General features: G+C 47.7%; 1 protein-coding gene across 2 annotated transcripts in view; it reads left to right on the forward strand.

The window, feature by feature from the left end:
- Positions 1-15,033, forward strand: part of LOC134568473 (oocyte zinc finger protein XlCOF7.1-like) — a 217,856-nt gene that overhangs the window by 161,881 nt on the left and 40,942 nt on the right. The gene's annotated exons all lie outside the window — the stretch shown is intronic.

Consider the following 15,033-nt stretch of genomic DNA (forward strand, 5'->3'; position numbering starts at 1 on the left):
CAACGGTGTTCGTGCCATCGTGTAGCCGATTTCAATTCCATGAGATTGACGGCAAAAAAAACGCTGACCGCATTCGACTAAACAAAGATGGCCACCGCCACGTGTTCGACTGTACGAACGGCGGCCAGCAATTAACATGCGGTTAACCACCAGCCTGGGAGGTAAATTGGCTGCACACTTCCACTTGTGTGTGGTCCTCCTGTTTGGTAATTGGTTTGGTAAGCCCCATTTACCGAACCATATAGGTAAAAGACATGAACCAAGTATCTTCGCGGTCTGGGGACACAGTCTTAAAGGGACATTGTTCCAAAAAAGTCTCACCGGCATTTTAGAAATATATATTTTTTTAGCCTGAGTGCAAGGATTGACAATTTGTTATGTGTGTATGTGTGTATATATATATATATATATATATATATATTATATACAAAAAATCCAAGGTATTCCTGCACTCACGCTAAAAGTATCCCAAAAATGTAGGTGCTAGCATGCCATGGCTTGTGTTGTATATCCATCCAGAATAGGCAGGAGCACTCACTTGCTTAAAATCCAAAAATGTACTAGAACATCTTTAAAAAACAATCGTTTTTTTAAAGATGTTATAATAAATTTTTGGATTTTAAGCAAGTGAGTGCTCCTGCCTATTTTGGATATATATATATATATATATATATATATATATATATATATATATATATTCAAGGTGCACTCACAGGTCTTCATAAAAAAAATTATTTTATTCTTTAGTGCAAATTACATGTGTAGAAACTATTTTCCATGATCGACGTTGTAACGGACCGTTTCACTTACAAGAGGATAAAACCCAGTTTAGGCGATAATCCCCTTTCCAGATGCACAGACAGCTACTGCAACCACCATTCTCCCGACTGGAACCACACGAACACTGGAACAGCTGAACAAGAAAAGCAGACATCGGCTTACACTCTTGGCAGTCAGCATACAATCCCATTCCCCCAAAGACCGAGACGACACATCGCTTTGAGGGTTAAGCAAGAACTCTGGACTGGCTCATCCAGCCTGGCTTTTATTTCCAACTCACACATACAGGCCACACCCAGGGGGAGGCATAAAAGAACCAATTACATAGATGTTACCTCCCACACATCCCCTCCCCTTAGTGTGACACATAATCCCATTATGCATACAGTGTAAAATATACTTTTACCCAACTTTCATAACTTTAAAACCATACATCACATTCACATAAAAATACATATCCACAATCAATACATTCAGGGGAACAACATATTAAAAAATGGCATGAATCCGACCAGGGGTTCAAAAGTTACTAAAAGTATCTTTTGTTCCTTTCTGGCTGGCAGAAAAACATCCCCACAATGCACCCTGGTTTCCTCCCTTCTGCCCTGGAGTTAATTGGAGAAGTAATCCAATTACCCAGGACTAAAGGCAGACTCCATTAACCACATGGTTGCAAAACGACATAAAACACTTTAAAATACATAAAGTCACATTTACACATAACACACAGACATTTCACCTATCCCCAGATAGCTGGGATCTGCACGCACAAAACTACCGAATAGCGCGCAGATCCTACTCACACAGTACAATTGCCATGGAGCTAAAGTCTTTCCCATAGTCTTTCATTATATGGATATGCTCCATGGTATGGCTATCTGGGGTATCACATTCCCATAAAGTCTGGCCCATAGTCCAAAGGCAAGAGGCGGGTGTGGCGAAACCGACCTCGCCACGTGTCCTTGGAGGGGGCTGATTGCCCGCCTCTTGCCTTTGGACTATGGACCAGACTTTATGGGAATGTGATACCCCAGATAGCCATACCATGGAGCCTATTCATATAATGAAAGACTATGGGAAAGACTTTAGCTCCATGGCAATTGTACTGTGTGAGTAGGATCTGCGCGCTATTCGGTAGTTTTGTGCGTGCAGATCCCAGCTATCTGGGGATAGGTGAAATGTCTGTGTGTTATGTGTAAATGTGACTTTATGTATTTTAAAGTGTTTTATGTTGTTTTGCAACCATGTGGTTAATGGAGTCTGCCTTTAGTCCTGGGTAATTGGATTACTTCTCCAATTAACTCCAGGGCAGAAGGGACGAAACCAGGGTGCATTGTGGGGATGTTTTTCTGCCAGCCAGAAAGGAACAAAAGATACTTTTAGTAACTTTTGAACCCCTGGTCGGATTCATGCCATTTTTTAATATGTTGTTCCCCTGAATGGATTGATTGTGGATATGTATTTTTATGTGAATGTGATGTATGGTTTTAAAGTTATGAAAGTTGTGTAAAAGTATATTTTACACTGTATGCATAATGCGATTATTTGTCACACTAAGGGGAGGGGATGTGTGGGAGGTAACATCTATGTCATTGGTTCTTTTATGCCTCCCCCTGGGTGTGGCCTGTATGTGTGAGTTGGAAATAAAAGCCAGGCTGGATGAGCCAGTCCAGAGTTCCTGTTTTACCCTCAAAGTGATGTCGTCTCATTATTGGGGGGAAGGATTTATTGTATGCTGTTCCAGTTGACTGCTAGGAGTACAAGCCTATTCGTATGGTTCCTATTCAATGGTCTACAGCATTCATATGCTTGGGAGAATTTAAAGGTTTCTCGGATTCGGTGATTGTGGTGTCTGCCAGAGTGCTTGGAGTCCTCAGGAAGCACTAGGAGCATCCATTAACGGAGGTACTCAGTCGGGGTGCCAGGCGATCCGTTACATTGGTGGCAAGCGGTGGGATGGCGTCCTAGTGCGAGGAGAAGCAGCTCAGAGACACTGGTAACGTTTGGAATTACAAATTGAGGGCAACGCTAGTATCCGTACAGCGCCCCTGGCTACAGCAGGATGGAATCAGCTAGTTTTTGGACAGCGTTCCATGATGAGGAGGAGGAGGCGGCCGCGGACTACAGGGATGCAGACAGAAAGGAAGTCTGGTATGATGCCCTGTAAAGACGCCCAGTGGCGGCGAGGTGAGAGTCTCCCCAGTGATGAGCAGCGGCTACAGAAGCGTGTGGCGATGCGCATGTATCTATTGGGAGAGCAGCCCCTGGATGAGTGGGTGACAAGACTAGAGACCCTGGTATGGCGAGAGATCTGGCTAGACAACGCATACCAGGCCCTCTGGTGGCATACCATTCGACTTACCCCCTGGACGGCCGAGCACGACTTACCGGAGGGGGATGATTATGATGGCCCGGGTTTATTATGGGATGCCTTGGAGGACGACATTGATCTTGGCAGCACGGAGGGGTCTAGGTTTTGGGACATCTACGACTACCGGATGGGCATGTATGTCTGGGCTGACGAATGCGAGGTGAGCAAAGACATGACCCACCTGGTAACAAGGGAGTGGGAGCTGGAGCAGGACTACCAACACCTGCTCAGCTTCGTGCAGCTCCAACCTACCCGACAAGCAGAACCAGACCTCATAGACTGGTCCTGGAGAGACCCACAGATGGCAGGTGGAGATGGGATCGAGGTCTCTCTACTGGCCCTACAGGGATGCTGGGCAGTCGGCCCAGATCCCCAGCGGCAGGTTACAGTTCAGAGAGAGGAGCTTGTTACACCCTCTCTCCAGCGGCAGCCTAACCCACCAAGGGGAGACCGTAAGCCCCACACCAGCGCAGATGGGACCGTGGTCTCTGCGCCCAAGTTACAGGGAGCTGAAGGAGCCGTCCTCCCTCCCCAGCGGCAGTGTGATTTGTTGGGAATTGGGAGCCCGGTCTCCATTCCCCAGCGGCAGAGTATCCAGCAGGGAATAGAGAGCCCATCCCCCTTTCCCCCACAGCAGGACTCTGTGCTGGGAGGAGAGACAGTCGGTCTCCCTCCGCAGAGACGGGAAGTATGCATGGGAGAGGAGATTGTTACCACCTCTCCCCAGCGGCGGATCATTAATGTACAGGGAATAGAGAGCCCAGTCTCCATTCCCCAGCGGCAGAGTGTTCTAATGGGAGAGGAGCTGGTTACCACCTCTCCCCAGCGGCAGCTTAATGTACCAGGGGGAGACTGTAAGCCCCACACCTGTGCAGATGGGACCGTGGTCTCTGCACTTCCAGCACAGGGGGTAGGGACGGTCGGTCCTGCCCCCCCACAACAGGGCTGTTTAGCCAAAGGGGAGACAGTCTGTCTCCAGCAGCAGAGCTGTGTAACTAAAGGGGAGACAGTCGGTCTCCAGCAGCAGAGTTGTGTAACTCAAGGGGAGACAGTCGGTCTCCAGCAGCAGAGCGGTGTAACTCAAGGGGAGACAGTCGGTCTCCAGCAGCAGAGCGGTGTATTTAAAGGGGAGACAGTCTGTCTCCAGCAGCAGAGCTGTGTAACTAAAGGGGAGACAGTCGGTCTCCAGCAGCAGAGCTGTGTAACTCAAGGGGAGACAGTCGGTCTCCAGCAGCAGAGCGGTGTAACTCAAGGGGAGACAGTCGGTCTCCAGCAGCAGAGCGGTGTATTTAAAGGGGAGACAGTCGGTCTCCAGCAACCAGGCTCCAACCAGACTACTCCCGTGGTAGTGCTGGCAACAGGACAGAGTACCGCTGGTCTCTGCCCCCTCAGCAACCTACCAAGGCAGCCTACCAGTCCCCCACACAGCCGTGGTGAGGCACCTGAACCTGGACAAGATTTTCCCTCACCCAGGTGTAGTAACTGTTTATTGTGGGTGGGCTGCTCTGCTGTTTCTGTCTTGTGGGTGGGCTGCTGGACTAACAAGGGCACTGACCGGCAGGAGGTCAAGTACCCTGTTAGTCTGGGGGGTAAAGGGGAGAAGTGTGGCGAAACCGACCTCGCCACGTGTCCTTGGAGGGGGCTGATTGCCCGCCTCTTGCCTTTGGACTATGGACCAGACTTTATGGGAATGTGATACCCCAGATAGCCATACCATGGAGCCTATTCATATAATGAAAGACTATGGGAAAGACTTTAGCTCCATGGCAATTGTACTGTGTGAGTAGGATCTGCGCGCTATTCGGTAGTTTTGTGCGTGCAGATCCCAGCTATCTGGGGATAGGTGAAATGTCTGTGTGTTATGTGTAAATGTGACTTTATGTATTTTAAAGTGTTTTATGTTGTTTTGCAACCATGTGGTTAATGGAGTCTGCCTTTAGTCCTGGGTAATTGGATTACTTCTCCAATTAACTCCAGGGCAGAAGGGAGGAAACCAGGGTGCATTGTGGGGATGTTTTTCTGCCAGCCAGAAAGGAACAAAAGATACTTTTAGTAACTTTTGAACCCCTGGTCGGATTCATGCCATTTTTTAATATGTTGTTCCCCTGAATGGATTGATTGTGGATATGTATTTTTATGTGAATGTGATGTATGGTTTTAAAGTTATGAAAGTTGTGTAAAAGTATATTTTACACTGTATGCATAATGGGATTATGTGTCACACTAAGGGGAGGGGATGTGTGGGAGGTAACATCTATGTCATTGGTTCTTTTATGCCTCCCCCTGGGTGTGGCCTGTATGTGTGAGTTGGAAATAAAAGCCAGGCTGGATGAGCCAGTCCAGAGTTCCTGTTTTACCCTCAAAGTGATGTGTCGTCTCATTATTGGGGGGAAGGATTTATTGTATGCTGTTCCAGTTGACTGCTAGGAGTACAAGCCTATTCGTATGGTTCCTATTCAATGGTCTACAGCATTCATATGCTTGGGAGAATTTAAAGGTTTCTCGGATTCGGTGATTGTGGTGTCTGCCAGAGTGCTTGGAGTCCTCAGGAAGCACTAGGAGCATCCATTAACGGAGGTACTCAGTCGGGGTGCCAGGTGATCCGTTACAGCGGGCAATCAGCCCCCTCCAAGGACACGTGGCGAGGTCGGTTTCGCCACAGACGTTTCGACCCATATAGGGTCTTTTTCAAGATCAATCTTACAGTGTGCAAAATGAATATATATATAGGTAAATGCTAATAATCACTTACCAAACGGAAGTGAGACAGTGTACCCACGTGAGTAAACGTGATGACGCGTGAATATGCGGCGTTACTAAGCAACGCATCTAAACAAATCCTCCGAATAGATATGTATTCTACGAACTGGGACCAGCTCTAGGGGGGAACAAATAGTGTTCATAATGTTAAATGATGTGAATTAAACCCACAATATTGTAATTGACAACAATGTCAATAATCTAAGCTACATGGAGGAAAATGCCAACCAGAAGGGAGGTAATTGGATGTAGACATAAACAAAACCAAAGTGTACCACACGTGAAAAAAATTCTAAAAGTGAACCCACATGTGAAGTGAAAACCATCCAAATATATCCTCCTCTAACAAGTGTGCTGTGCAGTATTTAAGTGCAATCTAATGCCCATACTACTGTATATACATATATCACCGACTACAGCGCTGAAGTTATAACGAAATGTCTAACAGATACATCTTGTAAATCATTATAAAGCAGACAGCAGATACCAAAAACCTGTTACATTTGATATATGTGCAAACCTAGCCACTTCTGGACTATATTTAACAAGGTTGTCCGTAGGCTGAATGTGTTACTGTATACCTTGATTGTGTATGTATTGTATTATGACCGTTCGCATGCTGGCAGCCGTACGCTACCAGCATGCAAACCTTTCGTTTGACGAAACACGGCTATCCGGGCCGTTCGCCAAACGAATACGGGCTCCCCAGGTAGACCACACACTCACAGTCGTGTGGCACTAATTAACCGATTGCAACAATTTTGCAATCGGTAATTGAAGGCTCTCCTAGGTGGCCGTCGTTCGGCTACCGACCATGCGGCGGTCGGCCATCTTGGGTCCTTTGTCTCTGCAGCGGTGTTCGGTCGTCGAGAGCCTGGAACTGAAAACGGTTACTCAATGATCCGAACACCGCTGGACTTCCAGAGCGTTCGGGAGTTCCGCGTTCACCACATTCTGTTCCCCATCGATGTTCGGTAGTTTCAAACCGAACTCGATGGTTAAATGTATTTTGTGCGGCGTTCGGTTAGTTTAGCTGGGATCTGAGCGGTATTCTCACTAAATGTGCCCACAGACCCCAGCTATCTACCGAATGGTCATTCGTATGAAAGCGAGTAATATTATGTGAAATATGGATTTCTATGTGAATTGCCAGTTTTGCTGCACGAGGGGATAATCCACTTAATCGTCCATTTTAGTGGGAGGATCCCTCTCGTGCAGCAATGCCTGTTGGGATAATTATACTGCCTGATGGGAGAAATCCCCTGTAACATCTGTAAGGAAACCCCTTGCAAGGTGAACTGCATAAATATGGAAGTCTGTGAATAAAGCAAGTTAGTTGACTCCCAAACTGTGTCTTGTCCGGTTATTGGGAGGATTGGGGATATTGCCGTGCTTTCTAACTCTGACTGTGGATTACCTAAGATACCAACGGAGATCGTGGACTATATACTGCGTTCCGTTACAATTGGTGGCAAGCGACGGGATCCGAACCTTACAGCCGAAAAGCAGTGTTCGTGTAAACTGAAACTACCGAACGAGGAAAGCAAGGGCAATTCGTATGGAGATTGATTATACCGTACTGAAACGGCAGACTTTAAAGGAGCTACTGGAAGCCAGGGGTAAGATAGCCAGCAACAAATCCAAAGCTGTGCTGATCGCTGAACTGATGGAGGGAGACGGAGCTCGCAGCGTTACACCTCCACCAGCCATGGAAGAGACCCCATACCAGAGAGAGCGGAGAACCATGATGGCGTTTCTGCCACAGCCAGTACCCTTGGAGATATTGACCGTGCTGATGTCAGATGTGCAGGATTATCTGATGGCAAACCGCACACCAGAGACACCGCCTAGGGCAGAGTCTGTTACTGCCTCCATATACGGACAGGTAAAACCCAAAGTCCCACATCACGCGTTTAAAGTATTTTGTGAAGAAAAGGACGAGATTGACGGATATTTACAGGATTTCGAGAGGCTGTGTGATTTGCACGACTTGGAACCAGCAGTATGGGTACCCCTACTGGCAGGCAAATTATCGGGTAGGGCAGCCGAAGCCTACCGCGCTGTGCCCCGAGAGGACAGCAAAGATTACCCAAAAGTAAAAAGGGCGATCTTGGAGAGGTATGCCATTACCCCAGAGGCGTACCGGCGCAAGTTCAGGGGCTTGCGCAAACCTGAGAAAGATTCCCATGCAGAGTGGGCGCACAAGCTGGATCAAGCATCACAAGGCTGGATACAAGCCAGCAACGCTACCAATATGGAAGAATTGCGGCAGTTAATGCTGCTGGAGCAATTCTTTAATGGCTTGTCCCCAGAAGCACAAGAATGGGTGAGAGATCGAAAACCACTCACCCTAACCGAAGCGGCTAGACTAGCGGATCAACATTTTGATGCCAGGAGGCATCACGGACTCCAAAGTAAGACTTTCCCTCGACTTACCGGGCCACCCAGTAACTTTTCTCCTACCGGCCCCACAGTAACCCTGTCCAGGCCCGCACCAAATAATCCACCACCCCCCTCTCGATACAATGGCCGGGCTAACATCCAATGTCACACCTGCAAACAGTGGGGACATATTTCCCGAGAGTGCACGCAAAACCGGAGCAGACAAGCGTGGAACCAGGTGCAACAAAATTTGACACCAAGGGCTGCTGCGCATCACTTGCAAGTAGCACCAGCCACCCAGGAAATGCTGAGCGCCCAGACCGAGGAACCTCTAGGAATACTCCACGAGGTGATGTCGGTCCGAGCCACCGACAACCGGCAGCATCATCGTCAGCTAGTGACCCTGGAAGGGAAGGAGGTACAAGGGCTCCGAGATTCGGGGGCCACTCTAACTTTGGTTGCACCACATTTAGTCCCAGGTTCAAATCACACTGGCGGATCAGTGGCAGTACGGGTGGCAGGGGGAGCAGTATACCGGCTACCCACTGCCAAGGTACATTTGGATTGGGGTGTGGGAGAGGGAACTGTGGAAGTGGGGCTTATGCAAAATTTACCCGCAGATGTTGTACTGGGGAATGACTTGGGCCAGATGACTTCTGCTTTTATACCCCAGGCTCCATACCAGGAAGCCCATCCAGTGACTACACGGCAGCAGGCTCGCACCACGGCTCCACCGATACACTCTGAGGCTCAGGTAAGAGACCATGAACCCCACACGACTCACATGTCCTGGGATACCCCGACTACCTTTGAGGCAGAGGCGAAGACAGACCCCACCCTACAAGTATATCGGGACAGGGTACACACTGACCAGGTAAGGCTAGAGGGGGAGCGGTACACGTGGGAGAAAGGGTTATTATACCGCGTCGCGTCGCGGCGAGGGAAGTGGGAGGGTCCGTCACCCTGACAACCAAACAGTTAGTGGTACCACAGAAATATAGGCAGGAGCTACTTAGGATCGCTCATGATATTCCCTTGTCCGGACACCTAGGGATGACCCGCACCAGATATCGCCTAACGCATGCTTTCTTCTGGCCCGGAATTTCTAAGGACGTGCGACAGTATTGCACCTCCTGTGACGTCTGCCAGCGAGTAGGGAAACGAGGGGACTGCCACAAAGCCAAGCTATGTCCCCTACCCATTATTGCAGAGCCCTTCAGCAGGGTAGCCGTAGACATAGTGGGGCCCCTGCCAAAGCCCAGCCCCTCTGGCAAAAAGTATATCCTAACTGTAGTGGACTACGCCACCAGGTACCCAGAGGCTGTAGCCCTCACTAACATTCATGCTGAAACCGTAGCTGAGGACTTAATGAAGGTATTCTCCAGAGTAGGGTTCCCCCAAGAAATAATATTTGACCGGGGCACCCAATTCACTGCCGAGGTCACCCAACATATGTGGAAAATATGTGGCATTAAGCCAATAGTCAATTCCGCCTACCACCCCCAGTCCAATGGACTATGCGAGAGGTTCAACGGTACGCTGAAGCAGATGCTTCGTACGTTTGGGGAAACCCACAAGGACTGGGAGAGGTTCCTACCTCACCTACTCTTTGCATATAGAGAGGTCCCCCAGGAGTCAACAGGATTCTCCCCGTTTGAGTTGCTGTTTGGGAGGAGGGTGCGGGACCCTTGAACTTGATTAGGGAACACTGGGAGGGAGAGAGTAATACAGACGGAACCCCTATCGTATCATACGTACTGGAGTTCCGGGACCGTCTGGAGGCGCTGACTCAGACTGTGCGCACCAACCTCCAGGCGGCATAGCAACGCCAGCGGCGCTGGTACGATAGAGGAGCCAGAGACCGCAGCTTTCAGGTGGGGCAGAAGGTTTTGATTTTAAAACCCGTCCGCACAGACAAGCTGCAGGCCATCTGGCAAGGCCCATATCAGGTGGTAGAGCAGAGATGCGACACCACCTATGTGATTGGCCCCTGCTCAGGGGTAGGGAAGAGACGCATGCTCCACGTGAACATGCTCAAACCCTACCATGAGAGGATAGAGGATGTGACGGCGATCTGTGCCTCCGCCTCAGAAGATCAGGAGAATCTGCCCCTACCTGACTTGCTAGAACCGGAAGAGCCGATAGAGCCCTCCCGGGGGGTTCAGCTGGGGGAGCGGCTAAGCCCTCAAGAGCGTGCACAGGTACAAGCGCTGATTGTAGCTAAAGGGGCTACCTTCTCCAATTTACCTGGGTACACTCCGCTGGCCACCCACCGAGTTGAAACCCCGGGACAGCTACCTATGCGACAGGCTCCCTATCGGGTCCCTGAGTCAGTCCGGACCCATATGAAGGCAGAATTAGACGAGATGTTACAGCTAGGGGTTATCGAACCCTCAGATAGCCCTTGGGCATCGCCGGTAGTCCTGGTACCTAAAAAGGACGGCACAACCTGGTTCTGCGTCGACTACCGGAGGCTAAACGACAAAACGGTGTCTGATGCCTACCCGATGCCCCGGATAGACGAGCTGTTAGATAAGATGGCACGGGGCCAGTATCTCACTACCATTGATTTGTGTAAGGGATACTGGCAAATTCCCCTAGCCGATGACGCCATCCCCAAGTCGGCGTTTGTCACTCCGTTTGACCTGTATCAGTTCAAGGTCATGCCCTTCGGAATGAAAAACGCTCCGGCTACCTTTCAGCGGATGGTAGATCGGCTACTGGACGGCTTTCAGGAGTATGCCTGTGCCTACTTAGATGACATAGCCATATTTAGCCAGACCTGGGAAGACCACCTACGCCATATAGGGGCTATTTTAGACCGTATTAGGGAGGCAGGGTTAACCTTAAAGCCCAGTAAGTGCCACATAGGGATGGCCGAAGTGCAGTATCTGGGGCACCGAGTGGGGTGTGGGCAGCAGAGTCCCGAGCCAGCCAAAATTGAGGCCGTGGCAAAGTGGCCTACCCCAAGGACCAAAACTCAGGTGCTAGCTTTCTTAGGGACTGCAGGGTATTATAGGAAATTTGTACCCGACTACAGCGCCCTGGCCAAACCCCTGACGGACCTGACCAGAAAGAACCTTTCCCGACAGGTTGTCTGGGCCCCAGAGTGTGAGCAGGCATTCCAACAACTCAAGACTGCTCTGACTAATGCTCCTGTATTAACTGCTCCTGATCCAACTAAAAGATTTCTTGTCCACACAGACGCTTCAATGTTCGGATTGGGGGCAGTGCTGAGCCAGGTGGGAGCAGATGGCGGAGAGCATCCCGTAGCTTACTTGAGCCGAAAGTTGTTGCCCCGTGAAGTGAGCTACGCCGCCATTGAGAAAGAATGCCTGGCCATGGTGTGGGCCCTTAAAAAGCTACAGCCGTATTTGTATGGACAACCTTTTTCCTTACTCACAGATCACAACCCGTTGGTGTGGCTGAACCGTGTGGCTGGGGACAATGCCAGGCTGCTGCGCTGGAGTTTGGTGCTGCAGCCCTTCGACTTCACCATCCATTACCGCCCAGGGAAACAAAACGGTAACGCCGACGGGTTATCCAGACAAACTGAACTCGAAAAGTGATCTGTGAGTACTATCCCGGACATCCCCAAGCCGATCCGTTGGGATCAGACTGTGTATGCCGGCTTGGTTCTGGGGGAGCATTGTGGCAAACCTAGCCACTTCTGGACTATATTTAACAAAGGTTGTCCGTAGGCTGAATGTGTTACTGTATACCTTGATTGTGTATGTATTGTATTATGACCGTTCGCATGCTGGCAGCCGTACGCTACCAGCATGCAAACCTTTCGTTTGACGAAACACGGCTATCCGGGCCGTTCGCCAAACGAATACGGGCTCCCCAGGTAGACCACACACTCAGTCGTGTGGCACTAATTAACCGATTGCAACAATGTTGCAATCGGTAATTGAAGGCTCTCCTAGGTGGCCGTCGTTCGGCTACCGACCATGCGGCGGTCGGCCATCTTGGGTCCTTTGTCTCTGCAGCGGTGTTCGGTCGTCGAGAGCCTGGAACTGAAAACGGCTACTCAATGATCCGAACACCGCTGGACTTCCAGAGCGTTCGGGAGTTCTACGTTCACCACATTCTGTTCCCCATCGATGTTCGGTAGTTTCAAACCGAACTCGATGGTTAAATGTATTTTGTGCGGCGTTCGGTTAGTTTAGCTGGGATCTGAGCGGTATTCTCACTAAATGTGCCCACAGACCCCAGCTATCTACCGAATGGTCATTCGTATGAAAGCGAGTAATATTATGTGAAATATGGATTTCTATGTGAATTGCCAGTTTTGCTGCACGAGGGGATAATCCACTTAATCGTCCATTTTAGTGGGAGGATCCCTCTCGTGCAGCAATGCCTGTTGGGATAATTATACTGCCTGATGGGAGAAATCCCCTGTAACATCTGTAAGGAAACCCCTTGCAAGGGGAACTGCATAAATATGGAAGTCTGTGAATAAAGCAAGTTAGTTGACTCCCAAACTGTGTCTCGTCCGGTTATTGGGAGGATTGGGGATATTGCCGTGCTTTCTAACTCTGACTGTGGATTACCTAAGATACCAACGGAGATCGTGGACTATATACTGCGTTCCGTTACAATATATATATCTTGAACTTAAAAAATGTCTAGCACAATCCAGATAATTCAATAGTAGACCATATTGTCATTATTAATAGAAACTGAAGTTAGATTATATCCAATTGCAGGAACCAACTGCCTGCAATTTAAAGAAATATTTATATATATATATATATATATATAGAAACAAAATACAAAGCAAGGCACTCCTCCTTAACGAAAAATCTTCAAAATAGTAAATAAGCCTAGGTGCAATCCCGCGTTATATATAGAAAAGAGCAATAAAGGGAGCACACTAGGTCTTGATTCAAGTGTAAAGATTATTTACTGCAGATTATTCTCTTTGAGAGCGATCCCATGGCCCCTGCGGGCCTCATTTGCCGGGGGAGGGCTGCCTGGGCTGTCAGGAAGTCCTTCCGAAGAGGATCGCAGCGGAGGTAATTAAATCTGACCTCCTGGGGCTTCAAGCCGTGACGGCTTTAAAGCCCATTTAAATGGGGACGGCATAGAACGCCGTAACGGCGTTAAGGGGTTAATCTTATCTCTGCTATAAATTGTTGTAATGGATTTTATGTCTATATTTATATTTTTATATAATAAATATCTAAAAAGACAAAACTTGATTGCTTCCAAGACAATCCTTATTTTATATTATATTAATTATTTATATATGTTAAATAGAGGATCTCTTACTAACTATATACAATTATGGCTAAGATATCTGTATGGTTAGCCCTGCTAAGTTCTATGCATTAAGACATTATAGTGGTAAATAAGGGAACCAGCCGCGGTTACACTACTATTGCAAATGGTATGCCATCATGGGGGTAATTTTCATTCCTGGGCTACCATACGTTCTCAAAGGCAACGTAACCAATCTGGCGAATTTAATGTGAATAAACTGAAACTCAAGCCTTATATTTGACTCTGTAACTTTTGAAAACCCCATAAAAACTGTACATGAGGGGTACTGTTATACTCGGGAGACTTCGCTGAACACAAATATTAGTGTTTCAAAACCGTTAAATGTATCACAACAATTCTATCGTCAGTATAAGTGCCATTTGTGTGTGAAAAATGCAAAAATTTCACTTTCGCTGGCGATATCGTTGTAATACATTTTACTGTTTTAAAACACTAATATTTGTGTTCAGCGAAGTCTTCCGAGTAAAACAGTATCCCCCATGTACAGGTTTTATGGTGTCTTGGAAAGTAATAGGGTTAAATATAGTGCTGGCAAATTAAATTCCCTGGACTTTCGGTCTGGGTTGTCAGGCAGGTCCCGCAAATTGTAATTAATAAAACGACCTACTTATGTAAATTTATTACATAAATATATACATAGAATTATTTATATATATATATATATATATATATATATAGTGAAGAATCACCCTTCATTCATTTGGTACTTTCCCTCCCTGCTACTTTATTCATGGATTTATTACTGTGACGAAGTGCCCTTCGCCACTTGTGCCTGGAGAGGACTGCTTGCTCGCCCCTTGCCCTGTGACTATGGACCCTGGGAGATTTGGCCCGTTCAATTCAGTATGATAGGAGTTATGTATTTTTGTATCCTTTTGTGTTTTACTGGTAACATGTGCTCAATGGAGTCTGCCTCTATCCCTGGATATAATTGGATTATTTTCCCCATTGTCTCCAGGATAGAGGGCTCTGTAAAACTGGTTTGGGCCAGATAGCCATGCTGCCAGCCAGGCCCCAAAAGATACTTTACTAACTTCTGAACCCCTGGTCTGATTCATGCCATTTTTTTGATATGTTGTTTCCCTGAATGGATTGATTGTGAATATATATTTTTTTATGTGAATGTGATGTATATTTTAGAAGTTATGAATATGCTGTAAAAACTGTATTTTTCCTGCCTGTGATAATTGCATCTTCTATTGTATAAGATAATTGAATCACAGGCAGAGGGGAGGATTTTGTGTGGGCTGTAACCTCTGTTTTATTGGCTACTGTAGATAACGTGTGTGTCCCTCCCATGCATGGGAGCAGGGCATAAAAGAAACTGTAGCTTGAATACCTGTTGTTGTTACTTCCAGTAAAGTTCTGTTCCAGCATTAAGCTTTGGCTCATGTGTGGATTATTTGGCGATATTTATTCCTGTGGATTATTGGGAATATTATTTTGTGGGA

The sequence above is a fragment of the Pelobates fuscus genome, chromosome 7 (assembly GCF_036172605.1).
Source record: "Pelobates fuscus isolate aPelFus1 chromosome 7, aPelFus1.pri, whole genome shotgun sequence".
Taxonomy (NCBI): Eukaryota; Metazoa; Chordata; class Amphibia; order Anura; family Pelobatidae; genus Pelobates; species Pelobates fuscus.